Source organism: Ambystoma mexicanum, chromosome 4p (genome assembly GCF_040938575.1).
Source record: "Ambystoma mexicanum isolate Mex_15411 chromosome 4p, UKY_AmexF1_1, whole genome shotgun sequence".
In the NCBI taxonomy this organism is placed as follows: Eukaryota; Metazoa; Chordata; class Amphibia; order Caudata; family Ambystomatidae; genus Ambystoma; species Ambystoma mexicanum.
In genome coordinates this window covers 1,026,112,276-1,026,137,553 of record NC_090927.1, presented here as the reverse complement: position 1 = coordinate 1,026,137,553, position 25,278 = coordinate 1,026,112,276, and positions in this window count along the sequence as shown.

The following is a 25,278-nucleotide window of genomic DNA, read 5'->3' as shown; positions in this document are numbered from 1 at the left end:
TGTTACACCTCTCACTCCCTAATGATTTCTGCAGACTATACTCACCTTTTGATCTCATGTATCGGGTCAAACGGTTTGATCTGGTTTACATGGACAAACTGTTCAACAACTAAATCACCCTTTTCGTCATTATCCTGTAAACAACAGGCAAATGCTTGTCCACAATTTCGAATGGACCACACCAGGATGCCATGAATTTGGCATTCATATTTTATGCTTTACTAAATTTGAATTTGTATACCTGATCACCTATTTCATACTCCCTAACAGATGATTTCTTGTCATAGTATGATTTTGCACCCTCAGCTGCCCTTTCCAGATTTTGCTGTGAAAATGCAAATACATGCTGCAAATGCTTTATCAGTTCTTCCAAGTATTCATGAATTGCAGATGCATTTAACAAGACTTGTTCATTAGTCCAGTACAACAAGTGTTGGGGTAAAAACATGTTCCTACCTGTCATTTCCTCATGTGGACTGAGACTTTTATACTTTGATGTTGTTGACCTAATAGCCATTAATGCCAAAGGGAGTCCCAAATCCCATCTAGATCCTGCTTCAGTCACACATTTATTTAGGATATAAATTATTGATCGATTACAACATTCCACAGCACCACTAGAAGATGGCCGGTATGAAATATTTAGCTTCCCTTTTACTCCCAAAATCTGCCACATCTTGGTCATCACTGCTCTAGTAAAATTACTTTCACAGTCTGAGTCTATTCTTTGAGGTAAACCAAATGTGGAAAATACGTGGTTCACCAACAAAGTAGCTGCTTTATGTGCATTAGAGTCAGGTGTCGGTATGAATTCCAAACATTTAGATATTAGACAGGTAATTGTCAGTGTGTATTTATTTCCTTGTGATGATGTTTGAACAGGACCAATGCAATCTATTTGCAGATCTGACCAGGGCAGTGTCAGACCTCTTTTCATTAATGGCGCTCAATGTGTTGGAAAGGCAGGCTGAAACTGTGCACACACCAAGTATCCCAGAGTATACAACTCCACATCTTGGACATATGTGGCCAATAAGCATAGTCTTTCAATATTTCCAATGTTTTCTGCAAACCTCTGTGTCCCGCTGTTATTGCATCATGGGCATGATGTAGCATCAAACCCATTCATTGGAACCTGCCCTGAAATGTTTTCTCGGATCAACAATCTATGTTTTAATTGAAATCCCTTTTGATTTTTTTAACAACACCCTCAATTCTTTGCTTCCTTTACAGTCCTCACCTGTTAAAGGATTTTGCTCTTCATCTGCCAAATGATTGTATAAAAGACCTATAATTGGGTCTCCTTTCTGTGCTTTGATCAAATCCTGGTCAGGCGCATCAAAACTCCATTGCATCACGGGTTGACCACTTGCTTCCTGAGCTTTGGAATGTGTCACATATCCACTTGGATCTCACCAAGCAAGTGCTTAATGGGAAATTATTCCCCCACCAATGTTCCGTCATTCCCTTCCTTGCTTCCCCTGGTATTTGAGAGTGCCCTTGAATCTTCCTCCACTGCATTTTCATCTCTTTCACTGAAACAAGATTGCCAATGGCCTGAATTAATTTTACATGTTTCAGTGTTTTTTATTACATGTGACCATTTCTCTCAACTTCCATCCCGGTAAATATTCTACTAAGCTGTTCCGGGCTTAATCACAGTCGGTAGCCAAAACTATTTCTCTTAATTGGCTTTCCACTGCTGTGGATATTGCTTTGTAAATTGCAGCCAATTCTGCCACTTGACTACTTTTGGGACTTATACTTATGCTCATGTTTAGGATACCTTCACTTTTTACCAACATATTCCCTGTCCCTGCCATCAATTCCTTTTCAGATTCACCCCCTATGTGGTATGCACATCCATCCACATAAATGTTTGGGAGATTCCTGCATGCTTCCTCATCAAAGGCTTTGTTTGGTGATTGTTCAACTTCAATCAAATGTGTTTCTAATTCTGCATCATCTGTAGCACCCACAGCTGCACCGTAATGTAAGTCTGCCAGCCACTGAGCTACTAGATTCTTCTTATTCTGCCCATATCTCTTTTCTACTGGGAATCCCTGCAATGCCAATGTCCATGATATAATTCTTGACTGAGCTAGGTTCCCTTATCTGATTCTTTTGCTCTGCAAGAATTGCCGGGGCTGATGATTAGTTTCAATAATTACCCACTCACTCTGAATAATGGGGTGGAAATGCTGTAATACACGCACAGTGGTCATTAATGCCTAATCACATTCATTAAATTGTGTTTCTACCCGTAACAATGCTTTACTAGCATATGCAATGGTTTTGTTCTTTGAAGCATGTTTTTTGATATAACACCGCTGACATACACTGATATGTGAACCCTATCTCCAGAAAGAAATCTTGATTCTTCTGTGGATAAGCCAGACATGGTGACTTTACTAGACAATCTTTCAATGTGTCTAGTGCTGCACATTGTTGCTTTCCCCATTTCCAGGACACTACCTGTTTCAGTAACTTAGTCAATGGTTGTGTGATTTCCTATTGTAACTTGTTATACCTACCAAACTCTTTATGCCCCTCAGATGTATGGGATCCTTTAGCTTTTTATTGGCTTTAAACTTTTTTCTTTTGTTTGTCTTACCCTTGCTCCCTCATTTTATGTCTCAAGAAATGTACACTTTTCCTACACCACTGCACCTTCTGTAATGAAACTTTTGACCCAGCCTTTTGTAACTGTCTATGTCATTGAAATGGCTTTTTAAGTTTACATTTTTTATCAGGACCTCATAAACATAGACCACAGTTCCCTTCTCGGCTGAATCAAGGAGTGCTTTGTCCAGGAAGATCCCAAACTCAATTCCACTATTGATAAAGCCAAAGGGAGTTTGTTCCCATGCATATTGGGTTCCCTGGAATGAGAATGCAAATAGGTTTTGTATATCTTTGGCTAGGGACATACATCAATACCCTGCTGTAAGATATATGGTAGTATAAACCATTGGCCCATTGATCTGTGCAAGGCCTTGGTCAATAAATGGCAAAGGCCACATAGACACTAGCACCCTTTTATTTAGTTCTCTCAAGTCTGTGCACAAATGTCATTAACCATTGGGCACCAGCACACCTGATATGGGCATGTTTGAAGTACTGTGAATGGGTCTAATGATTCCTCTGGACTCTATGTTTTTTATTATTTCTGCAAGGGGAGCCTATATTGTCACACAAATACGGGTTCTCTACCAAATCAGTACACCCACAATGATAGGCATCTTTCGAAAATACCTCCTTGAATAAAAAATATATTTTTCTCAATTGGTCTTTCTCTTCCTCATTGGTACAGGTGACTGCCGCCTGAATTGGTTCTTCTACTGTTTTAGAACATTCTGGAAAATTTTTCTTCTAACTGTGTGGCAGTATCTCTTTGAAGAGATGCCACCCTCAAGGATCTTGGCATTTCAGACTCCACCTCAATTTGCTGTTTTTCCTCCTCATTTTCATCCACCTGAAATAGGATGCAATCATCCTCATGACAGCGAATCACAGTCTTTGGTCAATAGGGGTATACTGACTGAATCCTGAAAATCCCTTTCGGTTTAGAATCGAATGACTCAGACAGTTCAGCCTGTGAGGTAACATAACTCTTGGGAATATTCCCAATGACAGGGTTGTTTAAATCTGCAGTGTACTGTGATTCCTGCATTGCCATCCCTAATGGTGTAGCTTCTTCAAAGTAAATATCCTGACATCCTTTTTTATTCAAGTTGAATGCGACCATCCCCAACTTCCACTAAAGGTGTGTATTCACAATCCAGTCCCTGTTGTCATATGGATTCATTGAGGCACACAAATGCATCGGGCTCCTTCAATTTCGGGCCCTTCCTATATTTCAATGCCATTCTGAATTGCCTTGTCTTGTGAATGCAGGAATGGTAACATCCTTCTTCACTTGAAGTTCAACTGCATATGACAATATTTGTGCACAATGGTATGCTTGCCTTCAATCCTCAAATTCAGTTGCTGTTCCACCCAGTCTGGACCAAACATTTTGGGTCAAGAAATCTAAAACGATACTCATTCTGTGCATGATGTAATTTCCTAAATAGAATATGGCTTTGGTTCCACTCACAATCCATATGTTGTAATGAATGCCCTTTGAACAAATTGTTATTTTTAACAATCATCTTCCCACAATTTCTTGTCCCAGGTCAGGGCCATTTAGCCCGAAAATGTGTTTATTTTTCATTTTAAAACTTGGCATCTCTTCTCTATCAAGCATTTGCTTGACACCTTCTCATTCATGAAAGCTCTTTCTTGCTCCATGGCCAACTCTGCCTCAATCATCTCTGGATCCCCATTTGCATGCACGGGTATCGAGGCCTGACCTTCCTCCATGTGTATTTCTGAAATTGCTGAAATATATTTTCCCTGATCTGACACTTAAACCTCACTTTGTTCACAGTCTTCATCACTTAGATAGAACCACAATGTGTTTTTATCTATCTGTGTTTGCCAGTTCTACTCGGGATCCAAGCAAATCTCTAATGACTGCTTTTCTTTTTCTCCTTGCATTTCACCCTGGCACATGAGGATGACAGTGACTCTAGGTATAGAGTCATTCTGAAGGTACACTTTCACCGCTCTCTGAGCTAGCAATGGTGTGACATTCATTTGCATTGCTAATATGGCTCATCACTTCTTTTAAGGTTTTAAGGGTTTTCTTGGCCAAAGGCCACAGTACCTCATTTACCCCATCAATGAGGGGTGACAATCTCTTCAAACAATGAAGCCCTAATAGGAATAGGCACTCCCCAATGGACGTGGCCACCACCTCTTGCCTCATCCTATGTTTCCCTACTTCGATGTCAACCTCAGTGGCTGCTTCCACCGGCATTTCTTCCTCATTGATATTGTGCATGGGGCCTTCAATCTGTCTCAATTTCAACATGCTTTGTGGGAGTCTTCCTTCATTTATGCTGTCCAACACTTTCAGTTGCCTGTGTACCTGTATCCAATATTGCAAGGACATTGCATTGCTCTTCATTGTAATGGGTGCATAATATCTATCTTCACATTCTTCCAATATGCATATGACATGCACATTGTTGCTTATCTCAGGGCTTATTTTCTTTAGGCTTGCACAGATTTTTGCTAAGCAAAGGGGCATATGAAATGGCATTTTACCCCCCTTTTGCCCATCTCTTTTTCAATTTCTCAGCTTATTTTTCTGTCCTGAGAATTCATTTGGAGCTTTGCCACTGATTGGCTCCCTTATATAGGTGGGTCACCGGTGTCCACAACCCTTTCCTTTTTTTTCCTTTTCATTTTGATCTTCTTCACTTACCTGCACTCTGGCGCACAACTGTTCTGTGTTTTCATTAGCATCATGTGGCAGAACATCAGCATTTTGTGCTTGAATCTTACCTGGCTCTTGTACCATACCTGTCACTTCTACCTCTTGGAACATCTGTGGCTCAACATACTCCCCAGGGGACACACCTGCACATGGCCTTTGGGAAATGTTCATTTCTGTGGAGATGAGCACTATTAGAATTGTCAGGCAATGACACTCTATTATTTGTTTTTCTGATTTCAACTATCATTCAATTCATTTGGTTTTTATCTATTGCTGAGTCATTCAGTACACCATTAACCCTGTAATGGCCCACTTGGTTACTGGCTATCAGTTTCTCAACAGTTTTTGCCTACTCATTTTCATGTTGTGTGTTCTTTTTAAATTGTCTTTTAACTCTTTGTTCGTTGGGTTCCTCCTGTATATTTCTCTATTTTCCTTCTCATCTTTACACACCTGAATAGTTTGGTTTAATCCTAAATTAAACACACTACTTTCTTGTGTATGTTTTTATTTCCTATGTTATTATCATCTGTTTGTTTTCTTAATTTGAAATCGCTAAGCAATTCAGTTTGTTCAGTCAATGGTGGGTAATTTGTGCCTTCAGTGTGGGAAGTCTGGTTGATTAGTCATTTGCTACCGCCTTGTGCAATGTAACTCATGTGACATTCTGCATTCTCACCCAGCTGTTGTTTTTGCATTGCACATTGTTTTCCTATCTGCTCAGCTAACATTTACACTTGTGCCTCTAGGCACTAGAATCTATCCAGATCCATAAACTCATTCCTATGTGCTCTAGGTCGGCATTGGTTGGATTCATGTTGATCAGGCCTATTTTGGTTTCTTTCCCGGAGACTGATTCCTTTTGGTGTTTCCCCTAAACTCCCCAAAAAAATGAGGTGGGGAGTGTGGGGTGATGGCCTTCTTTCCATGGTCTACCTGTGGGTAAGCGATTCATCTGGTTGAGCTTTCATAGTATATACTGCTTTTTTCGCATCCTGGATGGAGAAAAATTGAGAGAAGTGCTTCCTAATCTCACTCTCAAAATCTTCCCATTGCAAATTCTCCTGTTCATTCAAACACTGTACAAAGCTAGCAGAACTCGGGTCCATTGTGAGATGGAAAAATCTGACATACTAAGTTTTTGGAAGATGTGAAGTCCGAAGTAACTCAATAATGGCCTCCAAATGTTCCTCAATACTAACACCCAAATCTTACCTTGATGGTTTGATCAAGATCTTAATATGTTTTATGATTTTAAGCGCATTAAACTATACTTCATTTTTAGCTCCCCACTCGTTATTCCACAGCGGCAGGCCCCGTCTCTATCCCTGGAGTGTGGCCAGCTCTCGAGTGCACATCAGATGGCAAAATTCCCAGCTTGTGGGTTGACACAACCTCACTGTAAGCAATGCCCTGCTGCCTACCGGGGTTCGAGAAGAGCTTCCGATTTCTAAAACTTGAATTTTGTTGTTTCATTTCTCTAATTTGTGCAAACTCATTTCATTTTTTGCATTTTGTAATTATTGATTGCTTCCAACTTTCTATCATCTTCAACAATCAATCTAAACACCTCATCTTCTAAGGCTTGAAGGTCCTTAGAAGAATGGCACCAGCATTTGACTAGTGCCTGCACTTCTGACAGAGCAAGGTCTCAATCCATCCATATACCTTCTAACACGGTTTTTAAATGGGCAGTTTCCCCCTTATGTTCTAACATTTGCCTCTCTTTTTGCGCAAATTGCACATTTAAAGCATCACATTTGATTTGCAATTGTGCACTGAGCCCTCCCATTTCTGAACTCACTTCTAATTGTCACATTTCTTTACGCATAGCTACTAACTCTCATGGCAATCCTGCAATGACCTCAGCATCCTTTGTCCTCAGATCAATGAGCCTGTAGAAAGCGATCCATGCTTTTACACCAAGACGAAATAAGCAGTCTATTTGTGACTTACAGTCCTCGGATGGAAAGTGTCTGAGTAAGAATGACTGTAAAACAGTCCCTTCTGCAAATAATTTCTCAAGGCATAAGTTCAGAGACTATTCACCGTCCTGGCCTCTACCACTGAACTCCTCCTCCTCAGTGACCTCAATATACATTTAGACTTTCCTTGTTCCTCCTCTGTACTCTTCCATGACCACTGCGACTCCGTCTGCCTGTCAATCCTCACCTCTCGTCCGACTCACTCTGCAGGGCACACACTTGATGTCTTGATCTGGTCTGACCTCCCTCTCTCCATCCCTCTGACCACTCCTCTCTCCTGAAGCCATCACTCCCTCCTCTCCTCTAATCTCTCCCTCTCTTCCCCCCAAGCCAAGCCTACCCCAACACTTCCACCTACCTTCTCAGACATCCGGACCATGAAGCGTGTGTCAGTTGAGGCTTTTGCCGTCACTTTCTCCCCCCCCTCCATCTTTGGCTGTCTCACATCCTGACACAACCCTGTCTCTGCTCTACTCTTCAATTTCTGATACTCTTGATGCTCTTGCCCCTGGCATGAGGATCAGTTTGAAGTCTAAAGCCAAGTGCAATTCCTGGTATGACTCTGACCTAGCTACACTTAAACATAAGTCTAAGACTCTCTGTCCTCACGAAGAAGAGAGTCTACATACAAGCTTGTGTCTCTGCGGCATCTAACAACTCGGCCGAACTCTTTATCTGCAAGGAGCTGGCCAACCCTACTGCAGTCTTTACCCCTCCTGTTGCCTCCCATGCGCTTTGCAATGCTCTTGCCTCTCAATTCATTTAAAAAACCCAGGACATCCTGTCCAACCTCTCCACCCTCACCCCTCCTATCCCCTCTCCATCTGTGCTTGCTGACCCTCTTATAGCCACCCCCTACCATCCTTCTCATTCTTTCCTCTTTTCTCACCTGACGAGGTCACTAGACAAGTCCGATCTATGAAAGCCTTGTCAAAACAGGTTCATCCCTGTTCCTCTAAAACCATCAAGGACCACATTGACACCCTCGCTCCGGCCCTTGCTGATTTTTGCAACCACTCCTTTGCCTCAGGATCCTTCCCATCCCCTCTGAAGCACTCCCTTGTGCATCCTCTTCTCAAGAAACCCACAGCTGATCCTTCTTGTCCAGCTAACTATCACCCAATTTCCATTACTCCCTTTCTTGGCAAACCCCTGGAAAAGTTGGCCATCTCTCAGCTTAACCTTCATTCCAATTCTGTTGGCTGTCTCCATGACCACCAGTCTGGCTTCAGAGCTGCCAGAAGCAAGGAAACTGCTCTCCAGAACATCTGTGAAGATCTGCTCTCCAACCTTGATTCTAACATTCCCTCTGTCCTCATGCTCCTCGATCTCTCTTCTGCCTTCGACACGATCAACCATACCATCCTGCTCAACCATCTCTGTGAAAAGCTGGGTATCACTGATCAGGCTCTGGCCTGGCTGACCTCTTTCCTCTCAGATTGACCCTCCCAGGTCCAACCTGGGTCCTTCCTATAATCTATCTTCCTCTCTACCTGTGGTGTTCCCCAGGGGTCTAACCTCTCGCCCTGGCTTTTCAACCAATACCTGGCAACTCTCGCCCACTGCATTGCCATTTTATGCTCCAATTTGCAGTGCTACGCTGATGACACTCAACTCATTTTCAGGCTGCCCTCTACCTTCTCCTCTCTCTCTCTCGTCTCTGATTGCCTAACTGCCATTCAAGTTTGGTGTGCCACCAATGATCTTTGTCTGAATGCCAGCAAGATGGAGAGCCTCCTCATCGGCACACCTTCACCATCCTTTCCCCTCACTCTCTGGCCAGCTTCCCTTGGCCTTCCTCCTACCCCCACCTGCGAGGCTAAGAACCTCAGGGTCATCTTTGACTCCACCCTTTCCTTCTCCACCCACATCTCTGAGGTCTCTAAAAAGTCAAACTTCCTACTGCACCTCCTCAGAGGTACTCTGCCTTTCCTCTCCTCCCCCCAGAAGCTCATGGTATCACAAGCTCTGGTTCTATCTAGGTTGGACTATAGTAACAGCCTCTCTCTAAATCTACCTGCCTCTACTCTCCGCCCTCTGCAACTAATCCAGAACAGGACTGTGAGACTTGTCCTTGGCCTCAAACCTGGTATTGTATCTGGCTCCCAGTGGATGCAAGGATTAAATTCAAAACCCTCTGCATTGTCCACAAGCCTTTCTGGGGCCTGGGTCCAAAATACCTTCAGCTATCTCTCCACAAATACCTCCCCTCTCAAGCTCTTCACTCCTCTACCTCTAACTCCCTCAGGGTCAGTTGTTTTTCAAAGAAATTAGCTGGGGTAGATCTCTGTCTTCGGCTGGGGCCTCCCTCTGGAACAGCCTCCCTGCCACTCTAAAACTTGATAACCATCTCCAGTTCCGGAAGCACCTCAAGACCTTTCTCTTTTCTTCTGCCTTTGCTCCCCCTCTCCCCTGCTGATCTGTTCTCTCTTGGCACCGTGCACCTGGCCACCCTCTGTCCTCCGGGCCCAGGTACCTGCTCACCCTGCCACCTTCCCACACTGCCTCCGGGCCCCCCCTTGCACTGGGGTCTGTATCTGTACCCATACAGCCCCCACTTTTTCTTCCTGCAATTATCAGAACTACCCTGACAGCTGCCTTAAACATAGCACTTACACATTGATGGCTGCACTACCACTTTTTGTTGTCTTTATTATTTATTTATTATTATTTATCTGTTTCTCCTCTGCTTCACACCTTCCACTTCTCCCCTCGTCCATGCACTTTTCCACTCCCCCTCTCCAATGCACTTGCGCATTCTCAATGTCACTTGGCCTAGTAAGATCGCTGTTTTGTTCCCCCTGTTTCCCCCTTGCCTTGTCACGCTCTGAAACACTTGTGTACGAGCGCGATAGAAATAAGATATCAATATCAATATCAATATCAGTTCACTCTTACAAACTCGAGATATTTTCTGATATCCAAGTTGCTAAAGCAAACAACTTTATTTCTATGTATGTGCAGGGATCAGCAATTTCAATTTCTGTCGTGTCTGCAGTGTATCAATGTTATTTGACACACAGCACCACTAAAAGGATTTTTTTTTTTCACAGCACAGTATGACCACTTTATAAAGTGCCACGCCTAATAAATGCACTTAGCAAAATGTGCCTGCATTCTCAACCAACATGTAGGACATTTTTGCTTGCTGAAATGTAGGCAAATTAGTTCATAGCCACTTCGCTATTACTGCACTTTTTCTTTTGGGATCATTGGCTAGTAAAATGCCTGACTTTATACTGAATGGGGCACACTTCACACCAGCTATACTGGGTACACCAGATGTTCATTCTATATATTTTAAAATGAACAGATAACACAATAAACAATAATAGGCCACAGACGGGTTTACACACGTATTCCACAGGCATCTTTATACACTTTCAGCAGAACCACATAAAAATGTGCAGCAGAGCAACTTCAGTGTTGAACATATGCAAAAGAAAAATGTAAAACGGTTTGCATTGGGAGAACATAATATTCTTAGCAACCATACAATCAAAACAATCTTCACTCACCATCTAGTACTTTGGCTATGTAATTAATCTGATCTCTAATTCCATTGTCCCTGTCATCAGCTAAGGCCAAAATAAACCAGTAGATTCACTTATGTACGTCATTAGAGAAAGGAAATCATAATATGCAATTTCACGTTGACAGTTGCCATTGGTCTTTAAAAAGCTATTTAGCGTTCATGGATAATGTAGGTATCATGGTTGAGCCCTTGTATAGACCGCGGATATAGTTGGAACATGCCTTGCCATAAAAATCAGTCATTTATGGGAACAGACTCACTTTAGGAATTAGGCCCGCTTATAGGCTACCGCTTTTCCCTTTTATTCCTCCAGCCATATGTCAGAAATCAAGATCACAATTCCGATGCAAGGGGCGAGTTCTGTAAGAAATGTTTGTTTGCTAAAATGTAGGGAAATAAGTTCATATGCACTTCTCTATTGCTGAACTCCTTCTTTTGAGATCCTTCGCTAGTCAAAAGCCAGGCTTTATATTGAATTGGGAACACTAGATCTTCACACCAACTATACTGGGTACACAAGACTTTCACTCTTTCTATCATAAAATGAACAGGCCGCACAATAAACAATAATAGACCAAACCCAGCTTTACACACTTAAGCCACCCCACCTTTATACACATTCAGCAGAACCGAATAAAAACGTGCAGCAGAGCAACATCAGTGTTGAACACATGCAAAAGAAAAATGAACAACACTGAATTGGGACAACAGGATATTCAATCCCCACTGCACACCTATTACTTTGGCCATGTAAATAATCTGATATCTAATTTGATGTGCCCCCTGTCATCGCCTGAGGACAAAATAAATGAATTTGTTCACTGATGCACGCTATCGGATAAAGGCAATCATGGTATGAAATTTCACACTGACTGTTTCCTTTGGCCTTTTAAGAAGTTATTTAACATTCATGGATAATGTGTGTATCATGGTTACCCCTATGTATAGACCAGGGATATAGTCGGGACACACCTTGACATGCCACTCGGTTATTTTATGGGAACAGAAACACTTTAGAAACTAGTCCCACTTAAAGTCTAGCCCTTATCCCTTTTATTCAGCTGTCAGTTTAGTCTGAGGTCAGTATTAATGGGATTTCTTACACAATATAATGATTCCCACAGTCAATTTAAGATTTAGGGGCTTCTAAATTTGTCAGGTAGCCTGACAAACCAGGAACTCTCTTCTAGATCTAGCACAGTGGACCAATCAAGATTCCCCTGCAAGAAATTCCAAAACAATTCTTTGGCAAGCCCTATTCATACTTACATCACTTAGAAGGAGATGTTATTTGACCCAGCTCCACTGGCTTCACTGCTGTATGCACCCGTCTTAGCATTAGCTCATGGCAGCCCCCACCATCAAGCGCAGCTTGGAAGCCTGTTGCGAGGCCAACACACTAATCTCAGCTCTGTTCACACCCTTCAGTGCGTCTGCCAAAATTGGCACAATGCCGTAGGTTCCGAGGCCACAGCTGTGGCCTTTCCAAAGTCCGAAAAAGAGCTTCAAGTATTTGGTCAAAATCAGTTTGCTAAATCTGAAATACTGCTCTTTTAAAATCTCAGCAGAGCGAAAAACAGAGGCTCCATCCATTTAAAAAAAAAAAAACAGCAATAGATTTATGTGGAAAGCCTGGGTTACAAATGCTCTATCCAGCAACAAGCAAAAGCCACGTGAAACCGCAACTGCCACCAGCCCCACATGAAATCTGTGATAGGCCAAGCCACCCAACATTCAATTCCTTATAAAGTCTCCTTCCAAACCCAGCCCAAGACATACATCACATAAACAAACTATGCATCTTATCCACCTAATTTCTATTGTCATTTCCTCAGGTTGCATTCTACTTTCGGTGTCATTAAACATGTGACAAACCCTTTGAGAAACATCCAGAGCACTACCTCACCCCCTCTGGCTTTTTGGCAAGCTTCACCCATCTTTTCCTGTGCCCCAAAAAATGAAATGCTAGATGACATCCTCTCTTCCTGCTACACAACTTGCTACTCTGCATGAATCACTGCCTTTCTGAATATAATCCTTGCAAGCAAAGCATTTATGCAAGCCGTGCACATACTGCAATGTTAATGTGTTAATGCTTGAAGCCCCCAAATCAACTCTCCTTTGGTTTCCCTAATGCTAGCATCAATACTAGTATCCTAAATCACACACATAGCACACGCTGCAACCTGCAACGTTAGCATAATTTTAAACTGGTACACACTATCTCTATTGAAATCAGTGGCCTCGCTGAAATTAGTGCACAGTTGAAATGTGTGCACTGCATTATTCCAGCAACTCCCCCCTTCTTCTGTAAATGCCTGATTAAATAAAGGCTTCTGCAGAAGAATGGATCCTAGCTACACCTCACCAACCCATGTGATCATTGGATAACAGTTTGAGTATATGTTTCAAAATACTTTTTTTAAAACAATTGCTTGTAACTTAGCAATACATTAGCAACAATTGTCCATAAATTAAGTGAGTCCATCTTTCACCAATTTTCATGTCATTAACCATGTGAGTATGTGACTTGCTTGTAATTTGCTTAATATTGACTTTTCACTGAGTTTTATTTTTACTTTAACAAAAATGATGATAATTGTTCATATATTGCAGGAAATTAATAGCAATTGTCCGTATAGGCAATACATCTCCATGCCTAGGAAAGAATTGAAACACATGTCTATAGGTTAATGATAGAACAGAAAACAGAGATTATAGAACTGACTGTCCCATGGAAGGAGAAAGAGAAGATAGAAAGAGAAAATAAACACTTCTTCTAGAATGCAACTGAGTCTTTTGGGACCCGGTGCTGACATATCCATCACAAGGCCTAATGCTGGCCCAGGCAGTTTTGTGGATTTAAATTATTTGCCATAGAGGCCTGTGTCCATGTCACACATTTCATCTCGTCATTTGGAGATCACTCCTTTGCCCATGAGTATTCTTCTGTCTTCTCCTCCCTTTATAGTTCCGGGGATTCATTTCTCCATCCCGCAGCCTCTTCTTCTGACACCTAGCTCGAGGGAGTGGTGATGAAGGAAACGAGTTAGTGATCTAGACCAGAAGAGAGGGACAAACAGGTTAATTATTATGCTATCTTTTTTATCTATCTTTTTTCAGAATTTACACCTCCTTTCATATTTTTTCATGTCCTGGAAATAAATGTATATATTATATATATATTTGCATTGCATCTATATATTTCATATTCACACCTTGAGGCACTTCAAACCCTACATATCTAGGTACCTGCCCTAATGAACTCCTTTCGGTTCTTGTGGGGGATACTTACCTCACTGCCACTCACTGATTTACTCACCCTGATTTCAATGTGACTGTTACACCTCTCACTCCCTAATGATTTCTGCAGACTATACTCACCTTTTGATCTCATGTATCGGGTCAAACTGTTTGATCTGGTTTACATGGACAAACTGTTCCACAACTAAATCACCCTTTTCGTCATTATCCTGTAAACATCAGGCAAATGCTTGTCCACAATTTCGAATGGACCACGCCAGGATGCCATGAATTTGGCATTCATATTTTATGCTTTACTAAATTTGAATTTGTATACCTGATCACCTACTTCATACTCCCTAACAGATGATTTCTTGTCATAGTATGATTTTGCACCCTCAGCTGCCCTTTCCAGATTTCGCTGTGAAAATGCAAATACATGCTGCAAATGCTTTATCAGTTCTTCCAAGTATTCATGAATTGTAGATGCATTTACCAAGACTTGTTCATTAGTCCAGTACAACAAGTGTTGGGGTAAAAACATGTTCCTACCTGTCATTTCCTCATGTGGACTGAGACTTTTATACTTTGATGTTGTTGACCTAATAGCCATTAATGCCAAAGGGAGTCCCAAATCCCATCTAGATCCTGCTTCAGCCACACATTTATTTAGGATATACATTTTTGATCGATTACAACATTCCACAGCACCACTAGAAGATGGCCGGTATGAAATATTTAGCTTCCCTTTTACTCCCAAAATCTGCCACATCTTGGTCATCACTGCTCTAGTAAAATTACTTTCACAGTCTGAGTCTATTCTTTGAGGTAAACCAAATGTGGAAAATACGTGGTTCACCAACAAAGTAGCTGCTTTATGTGCATTAGAGTCAGGTGTCGGTATGAATTCCAAACATTTAGATATTAGACAGGTAATTGTCAGTGTGTATTTATTTCCTTGTGATGATGTTTGAACTGGACCAATGCAATCTATTTGCAGATCTGACCAGGGCAGTGTCAGACCTCTTTTCATTAATGGCGCTCAATGTGTTGGAAAGGCAGGCTGAAACTGTGCACACACCAAGTATCCCAGAGTATACAACTCCACATCTTGGACATATGTGGCCAATAAGCATAGTCTTTCAATATTTCCAATGTTTTCTGCAAACCTCTGTGTCCCGCTGTTATTGCATCATGGGCATGATGTAGCATCAAACCCATTCATTGGACCTGACCTGAAATGTTTTCTCGGATCAACAATCTATGTTTTAATTGAAATCCCTTTTGATTTTTTTAACAACACCCTCAATTCTTTGCTTCCTTTACAGTCCTCACCTGTTAAAGGATTTTGCTCTTCATCTGCCAAATGATTGTATAAAAGACCTATAATTGGGTCTCCTTTCTGTGCTTTGATCAAATCCTGGTCAGGCGCATCAAAACTCCATTGCATCACGGGTTGACCACTTGCTTCCTGAGCTTTGGAATGTGTCACATATCCACTTGGATCTCACCAAGCAAGTGCTTAATGGGAAATTATTCCCCCACCAATGTTCCGTAATTCCCTTCCTTGCTTCCCCTGGTATTTGAGAGTGCCCTTGAATCTTCCTCCACTGCATTTTCATCTCTTTCACTGAAACAAGATTGCCAATGGCCTGAATTAATTTTCCATGTTTCAGTGTTTTTTATTACATGTGACCATTTCTCTCAACTTCCATCCCGGTAAATATTCTACTAAGCTGTTCCGGGCTTAATCACAGTCGGTAGCCAAAACTATTTCTCTTAATTGGCTTTACACTGCTGTGGATATTGCTTTGTAAATTGCAGCCAATTCTGCCACTTGACTACTTTTGGGACTTATACTTATGCTCACGTTTAGGATACCTTCACTTTTTACCAACATATTCCCTGTCCCTGCCATCAATTCCTTTTCAGATTCACCCCCTATGTGGTATGCACATCCATCCACATAAATGTTTGGGAGATTCCTGCATGCTTCCTCATCAAAGGCTTTGTTTGGTGATTGTTCAACTTCAATCAAATGTGTTTCTAATTCTGCATCATCTGTAGCACCCACAGCTGCACCGTAATGTAAGTCTGCCAGCCACTGAGCTACTAGATTCTTCTTATTCTGCCCATATCTCTTTTCTACTGGGAATCCCTGCAATGCCAATGTCCATGATATAATTCTTGACTGAGCTAGGTTCCCTTATCTGATTCTTTTGCTCTGCAAGAATTGCCGGGGCTGATGATTAGTTTCAATAATTACCCACTCACCCTGAATAATGGGGTGGAAATGCTGTAATACACGCACAGTGGTCATTAATGCCTAATAACATTCATTAAATTGTGTTTCTACCCGTAACAATGCTTTACTAGCATATGCAATGGTTTTGTTCTTTGAAGCATGTTTTTTGATATAACACCGCTGACATACACTGATATGTGAACCCTATCTCCAGAAAGAAATCTGGATTCTTCTGTGGATAAGCCAGACATGGTGACTTTACTAGACAATCTTTCAATGTGTCTAGTGCTGCACATTGTTGCTTTCCCCATTTCCAGGACACTACCTGTTTCAGTAACTTAGTCAATGGTTGTGTGATTTCCTATTGTAACTTGTTATACCTACCGAACTCTTTAAGCCCCTCAGATGTATGGGATCCTTTAGCTTTTTATGGGCTTCAAACTTTTTTTCTTTTGTTTGTCTTACCCTTGCTCCCTCATTTTATGTCTCAAGAAATGTACACTTTTCCTACACCACTGCACCTTCTGTAATGAAACTTTTGACCCAGCCTTTTGTAACTGTCTATGTCATTGAAATGGCTTTTTAAGTTTACATTTTTTATCAGGACCTCATAAACCTAGACCACAGTTCCCCTCTCGGCTGAATCAAGGAGTGCTTTGTCCAGGAAGATCCCAAACTCAATTCCACTATTGATAAAGCCAAAGGGAGTTTGTTCCCATGCATATTGGGTTCCCCGGAATGAGAATGCAAATAGGTTTTGTATATCTTTGGCTAGGGACATACATCAATACCCTGCTGTAAGATATATGGTAGTATAAACCATTGGCCCATTGATCTGTGCAAGGCCTTGGTCAATAAATGGCAAAGGCCACATAGACACTAGCACCCTTTTATTTAGTTCTCTCAAGTCTGTGCACAAATGTCACTAACCATTGGGCATCAGCACACCTGATATGGGCATGTTTGAAGTACTGTGAATGGGTCTAATGATTCCTCTGGACTCTATGTTTTTTATTATTTCTGCAAGGGCAGCCTATATTGTCACACAAATACGGGTTCTCTACCAAATCAGTACACCCACAATGATAGGCATTTTTAGAAAATACCTCCTTGAATAAAAAATATATTTTTCTCAATTGGTCTTTCTCTTCCTCATTGGTACAGGTGCCTGCCGCCTGAATTGGTTCTTCTACTGTTTTAGAACATTCTGGAAAATCTTTCTTCTAACTGTGTGGCAGTATCTCTTTGAAGAGATGCCACCCTCAAGGACCTTGGCATTTCAGACTCCACCTCAATTTGCTGTTTTTCCTCCTCATTTTCATCCACCTGAAATAGGATGCAATCATCCTCATGACAACGAATCACAGTCTTTGGTCAATAGGGGTATACTGACTGAATCCTGAAAATCCCTTTCGGTTTAGAATCGAATGACTCAGACAGTTCAGCCTGTGAGGTAACATAACTCTTGGGAATATTCCCAATGACAGGGTTGTTTAAATCTGCAGTGTACTGTGATTCCTGCATTGCCATCCCTAATGGTGTAGCTTCTTCAAAGTAAATATCCTGACATCCTTTTTTATTCAAGTTGAATGCGACCATCCCCAACTTCCACTTAAGGTGTGTATTCACAATCCAGTCCCTGTTGTCATATGGATTCATTGAGGCACACAAATGCATCGGGCTCCTTCAATTTCGGGCCCTTCCTATACTTCAATGCCATTCTGAATTGCCTTGTCTTGTGAATGCAGGAATGGTAACATCCTTCTTCACTTGAAGTTCAACTGCATATGGCAATATTTGTGCACAATGGTATGCTTGCCTTCAATCCTCAAATTCAGTTGCTGTTCCACCCAGTCTGGACCAAACATTTTGGGTCAAGAAATCTAAAACGATACTCATTATGTGCATGATGTAATTTCCTAAATAGAATGTGGCTTTGGTTCCACTCACAATCCATATGTTGTAATGAATGCCCTTGGAACAAATTGTTATTTTTAACAATCATCTTCCCACAATTTCTTGTCCCAGGTCAGGGCCATTTAGCCCGAAAATGTGTTTATTTTTCATTTTAAAACTTGGCATCTCTTCTCTATCAAGCATTTGCTTGACACCTTCTCATTCATGAAAGCTCTTTCTTGCTCCATGGCCAACTCTGCCTCAATCATCTCTGGATCCCCATTTGCATGCACGGGTATCGAGGCCTGACCTTCCTCCATGTGTATTTCTGAAATTGCTGAAATATATTTTCCCTGATCTGACACTTAAACCTCACTTTGTTCACAGTCTTCATCACTTAGATAGAACCACAATGTGTTTTTATCTATCTGTGTTTGCCAGTTCTACTCGGGATCCAAGCAAATCTCTAATGACTGCTTTTCTTTTTCTCCTTGCATTTCACCCTGGCACATGAGGATGACAGTGACTCTAGGTATAGAGTCATTCTGAAGGTACACTTTCACCGCTCTCTGAGCTAGCAATGGTGTGACATTCATGTGCATTGCTAATATGGCTCATCACTTCTTTTAAGGTTTTAAGGGTTTTCTTGGCCAAAGGCCACAGTACCTCATTTACCCCATCAATGAGGGGTGACAATCTCTTCAAACAATGAATCCCTAATAGGAATAGGCACTCCTCAATGGACGTGGCCACCACCTCTTGCCTCATCCTATGTTTCCCTACCTCGATGTCAACCTCAGTGGCTGCTTCCACCGGCATTTCTTCCTCATTGAAATTGTACATGGGGCCTTCAATCTGTCTCAATTTCAACATGCTTTGTGGGAGTCTTCCTTCATTTATGCTGTCCAACACTTTCAGTTGCCTGTGTACCTGTAACCAATATTGCAAGGACATTGCATTGCTCTTCATTGTAATGGGTGCATAATATCTATCTTCACATTCTTCCAATATGCATATGACATGCACATTGTTGCTTATCTCAGGGCTTATTTTCTTTAGGCTTGCACAGATTTTTGCTAAGCAAAGGGGCATATGAAATGGCATTTTACCCCCCTTTTGCCCATCTCTTTTTCAATTTCTCAGCTTATTTTTCTGTCCTGAGAATTCATTTGGAGCTTTGCCACTGATTGGCTCCCTTATATAGGTGGGTCACCTGTGTCCACAACCCTTTCCTTTTTTTTCCTTTTCATTTTGATCTTCTTCACTTACCTGCACTCTGGCGCACAACTGTTCTGTGTTTTCATTAGCATCATGTGGCAGAACATCAGCATTTTGTGCTTGAATCTTACCTAGCTCTTGTACCAAACCTGTCACTTCTACCTCTTGGAACATCTGTGGCTCAACATACTCCCCAGGGGACACACCTGCACATGGCCTTTGGGAAATGTTCATTTCTGTGGAGATGAGCACTATTAGAATTGTCAGGCAATGACACTCTATTATTTGTTTTTCTGATTTCAACTATCATTCAATTCATTTGGTTTTTATCTATTGCTGAGTCATTCAGTACACCATTAACCCTGTAATGGCCCACTTGGTTACTGGCTATCAGTTTCTCAACAGTTTTTGCCTACTCATTTTCATGTTGTGTGTTCTTTTTAAATTGTCTTTTAACTCTTTGTTCGTTGGGTTCCTCCTGTATATTTCTCTATTTTCCTTCTCATCTTTACACACCTGAATAGTTTGGTTTAATCCTAAATTAAACACACTACTTTCTTGTGTATGTTTTTATTTCCTATGTTATTATCATCTGTTTGTTTTCTTAATTTGAAATCGCTAAGCAATTCAGTTTGTTCAGTCAATGGTGGGTCATTTGTGCCTTCAGTGTGGGAAGTCTGGTTGATTAGTCATTTGCTACCGCCTTGTGCAATGTAACCCATGTGACATTCTGCATTCTCACCCAGCTGTTGTTTTTGCATTGCACATTGTTTTCCTATCTGCTCAGCTAACATTTACACTTGTGCCTCTAGGCACTAGAATCTATCCAGATCCATAAACTCATTCCTATGTGCTCTAGGTCGGCATTGGTTGGATTCATGTTGATCAGGCCTATTTTGGTTTCTTTCCCGGAGACTGATTCCTTTTGGTGTTTCCCCTAAACTCCCCAAAAAAATCAGGTGGGGAGTGTGGGGTGATGGTCTTCTTTCCATGGTCTACCTGTGGGTAAGCGATTCATCTGGTTGAGCTTTCATAGTATATACTGCTTTTTTCGCATCCTGGATGGAGAAAAATTGAGAGAAGTGCTTCCTAATCTCACTCTCAAAATCTTCCCATTGCAAATTCTCCTGTTCATTCAAACACTGTACAAAGCTAGCAGAACTCGGGTCCATTGTGAGATGGAAAAATCTGACATACTAAGTTTTTGGAAGATGTGAAGTCCGAAGTAACTCAATAATGGCCTCCAAATGTTCCTCAATACTAACACCCAAATCTTACCTTGATGGTTTGATCAAGATCTTAATATGTTTTATGATTTTAAGCGCATTAAACTGTACTTCATTTTTAGCTCCCCACTCGTTATTCCACAGCGGCAGGCCCCGTCTCTATCCCTGGAGTGTGGCCAGCTCTCGAGTGCACATCAGATGGCAAAATTCCCAGCTTGTGGGTTGACACAACCTCACTGTAAGCAATGCCCTGCTGCCTACCGGGGTTCGAGAAGAGCTTCCGATTTCTAAAACTTGAATTTTGTTGTTTCATTTCTCTAATTTGTGCAAACTCATTTCATTTTTTGCATTTTGTAATTATTGATTGCTTCCAACTTTCTATCATCTTCAACAATCAATCTAAACACCTCATCTTCTAAGGCTTGAAGGTCCTTAGAAGAATGGCACCAGCATTTGACTAGTGCCTGCACTTCTGACAGAGCAAGGTCTCAATCCATCCATATACCTTCTAACACGGTTTTTAAATGGGCAGTTTCCCCCTTATGTTCTAACATTTGCCTCTCTTTTTGCGCAAATTGCACATTTAAAGCATCACATTTGATTTGCAATTGTGCACTGAGCCCTCCCATTTCTGAACTCACTTCTAATTGTCACATTTCTTTACGCATAGCTACTAACTCTCATGGCAATCCTGCAATGACCTCAGCATCCTTTGTCCTCAGATCAATGAGCCTGTAGAAAGCGATCCATGCTTTTACACCAAGACGAAATAAGCAGTCTATTTGTGACTTACAGTCCTCGGATGGAAAGTGTCTGAGTAAGAATGACTGTAAAACAGTCCCTTCTGCAAATAATTTCTCAAGGCATAAGTTCAGAGACTATTCACCGTCCTGGCCTCTACCACTGAACTCCTCCTCCTCAGTGACCTCAATATACATTTAGACTTTCCTTGTTCCTCCTCTGTACTCTTCCATGACCACTGCGACTCCGTCTGCCTGTCAATCCTCACCTCTCGTCAGACTCACTCTGCAGGGCACACACTTGATGTCTTGATCTGGTCTGACCTCCCTCTCTCCATCCCTCTGACCACTCCTCTCTCCTGAAGCCATCACTCCCTCCTCTCCTCTAATCTCTCCCTCTCTTCCCCCTAAGCCAAGCCTACCCCAACACTTCCACCTACCTTCTCAGACATCCGGACCATGAAGCGTGTGTCAGTTGAGGCTTTTGCCGTCACTTTCTCCCCCCCCCCTCCATCTTTGGCTGTCTCACATCCTGACACACCCCTGTCTCTGCTCTACTCTTCAATTTCTGATACTCTTGATGCTCTTGCCCCTGGCATGAGGATCAGTTTGAAGTCTAAAGCCAAGTGCAATTCCTGGTATGACTCTTACCTAGCTACACTTAAACATAAGTCTAAGACTCTCTGTCCTCACAAAGAAGAGAGTCCACATTCAAGCTTGTGTCTCTGCGGCATCTAACAACTCGGCCGAACTCTTTATCTGCAAGGAGCTGGCCAACCCTACTGCAGTCTCTACCCCTCCTGTTGCCTCCCATGCGCTTTGCAATGCTCTTGCCTCTCTGTTAGGGAGAATTCTCTGTTTAGGCTGAATTTCCCTACCTAGCGAGTCCCCCAGCAGCTTTGCTGGATTTCTGGGGTTTCTTTTTTTCTCCTGCCAAGAGTGAGACTCTTTTACCCTCACTCTTGGACATGTTGAAGTGTGTTTTCTTGGTTAAACCTTGTGTTGAATGGGCTATGGGGTCTTTTACTCCATAGGGCCTCATGTATTTTTGTGATGTGGGTTACACAGCACCCTCTGTGCCGTGACCCAGGGGTGTCCTAGGGACTCCCCAACATAGACTCCATACCCTGGGACTGACTACTGTCTCCCAGGGCATGTAAAGTCACCAAAGACTTTGCTAGTCTTGAATCCTGAACAGAACCAGTACAAACCATCATATTGTGGACGTACTGGCTGGGGCAATTCGATTGCCCCAGGGTCTGTTAGTCGAGGGGGCACGTCTCCGTCCCCCCTGATCGAGTTTTGGCTGGTGGCAGTGGAAACTACTTTTTATATTCGACCGCGAATATTTTCCTATGGGATTTCCCATTGTTTTAGGCTAACACATTTAATTATTTATTTACGGTAGCCTTAAACATACCGCCGGTTTATATATTTATTATTATAACTCCGGTTGGGACTTTTTGCCAAAACTTGATCCTAAAATGGCGTTGGCGTTCGCCTCTGTAACTCTGACCCAAAGTGGAGCCCTTTGTTCCACTTTTGGCGGGCTTCTCCACAGAAGCCCTCCAAAGTGGTGCCACTCTGTCTGGGGTACTTAGGAGGGGTGGAGGGGGATTTAGGCACCCTGGACTGAGTTACCTTGGTAACTCAAGTCGCACTCCGTCCTGATTGGCCCAAGTGGTGAGCCGGCCGGCTCACCACTTAGCATGTTTGAGTGACAGCTAGGCTGGGTGAATGGGGGTTTGCTGCATAAAAGCAGGGCTTTGGGGACTGGAACTTCAGAAGTCGCCACAGGACCAAGAATCCGACGAGGGAAGAGCTGAGCCGACCTGCTTCGACGACACCACCCGGTGGAGCCCTGCTGAACCGTCTCACCACTTTTCCCGACGACCGAGGAGAACTCTTAACGGAGTGGCTCCTTCCCTTGACTGGTGGGGACAACCAGTTTTCACCTTCTTTTCGCTTCTCGAGGTATCCCGTGGCCGCCTTGCCCGTGCCAAGCACCCCGGCAACCGGAATACCACATTTTTTACCCCTAACCGCGAAAGTCGGTACAACCCTTTAGCCGGAGGACTCCGCGGTTGGTTTCTTCCCGGGCAGTGCAACGACCTTCTTCTTCTGCTCTTCAGCGAGAACTTCTTCTCCCCTGACCGACGTCGAGCCTTGCTGCCACTGCCTGGAACAACTGCCACCGCTGGAGGACCCTTTCCGCTTAAGGTACCGTGTTCCGCCTGGCTTCCCTTGCCACCGACTGTACGGGGTAGATTTAGCCCCCGGCTTTCGAACCTGGGAGTGCCTGGGACACCCTGGCTAAACTTTCTAAGCCACTCTAAACTCTTTCTAACTCTTTGCAAGACTTTGAATCCCTAATAACAGTGTGATCTTGGGCACATTTTTCGCTCCGGCTACTCTAAGAGTGGGCCCTGCCTAGTGACTTTTGCTCACCTGTGACTTGGTACTTCTTTGAGCCTATTGCAAGTGTTCTGGACCTTAGAGTGGTGTGTTTAACCTAATTCTGCTCCTTCTCCCTTCTTTTTACCTACTAGAGTGTCATCTAACGTTAAGCGCTCACCTCTGTTTGAATTATGTGGTGTTAACCTAGAGTTGTCTAGATAGGAATAAGGATTGGGACTGCTTTCCATATAACTGTGTTTAGAGTGTTTTACTATATTTTTGCTAAAGTGTTTTCAACTTATATGTTCTTGAAAATAAATAACTAGATACTTTTGAAACCAAGCTCTGGTCAGTGTTTGCTTGTGCTATTGTGTCTGAGTACATATTGTGTATACTTTACATACTGCCTAACTCTTCTTGAGGGAAGTCTGACTGTTCAGCCACAGCTACCAGGTAAATCTGGGTGGTGCAGACTGCTACCAAGTGGGTTTACTGCTATACCTGTGGTCTTAAATCTTTTGCAGTGTTCCCCAAGGGAACTGCACAGGTTTCTGCCTAACACTCTCAATTCATTTAAAAAACCCAGGAAATCCTGTCCAACCTCTCCACCCTCACCCCTCCTATCCCCTCTCCATCTGTGCTTGCTGACCCTCTTATAGCCACCCCCTACCATCCTTCTCATTCTTTCCTCTTTTCTCACCTGACGAGGTCACTAGACAAGTCCGATCTATGAAAGCCTTGTCAAAACAGGTTCATCCCTGTTCCTCTAAAACCATCAAGGACCACATTGACACCCTCGCTCCGGCCCTTGCTGATTTTTGCAACCACTCCTTTGCCTCAGGATCCTTCCCATCCCCTCTGAAGCACTCCCTTGTGCATCCTCTTCTCAAGAAACCCACAGCTGATCCTTCTTGTCCAGCTAACTATCACCCAATTTCCATTACTCCCTTTCTTGGCAAACCCCTGGAAAAGTTGGCCATCTCTCAGCTTAACCTTCATTCCAATTCTGTTGGCTGTCTCCATGACCACCAGTCTGGCTTCAGAGCTGCCAGAAGCAAGGAAACTGCTCTCCAGAACATCTGTGAAGATCTGCTCTCCAACCTTGATTCTAACATTCCCTCTGTCCTCATGCTCCTCGATCTCTCTTCTGCCTTCGACACGATCAACCATACCATCCTGCTCAACCATCTCTGTGAAAAGCTGGGTATCACTGATCAGGCTCTGGCCTGGCTGACCTCTTTCCTCTCAGATTGACCCTCCCAGGTCCAACCTGGGTCCTTCCTATAATCTATCTTCCTCTCTACCTGTGGTGTTCCCCAGGGGTCTAACCTCTCGCCCTGGCTTTTCAACCAATACCTGGCAACTCTCGCCCACTGCATTGCCATTTTATGCTCCAATTTGCAGTGCTACGCTGATGACACTCAACTCATTTTCAGGCTGCCCTCTACCTTCTCCTCTCTCTCTCTC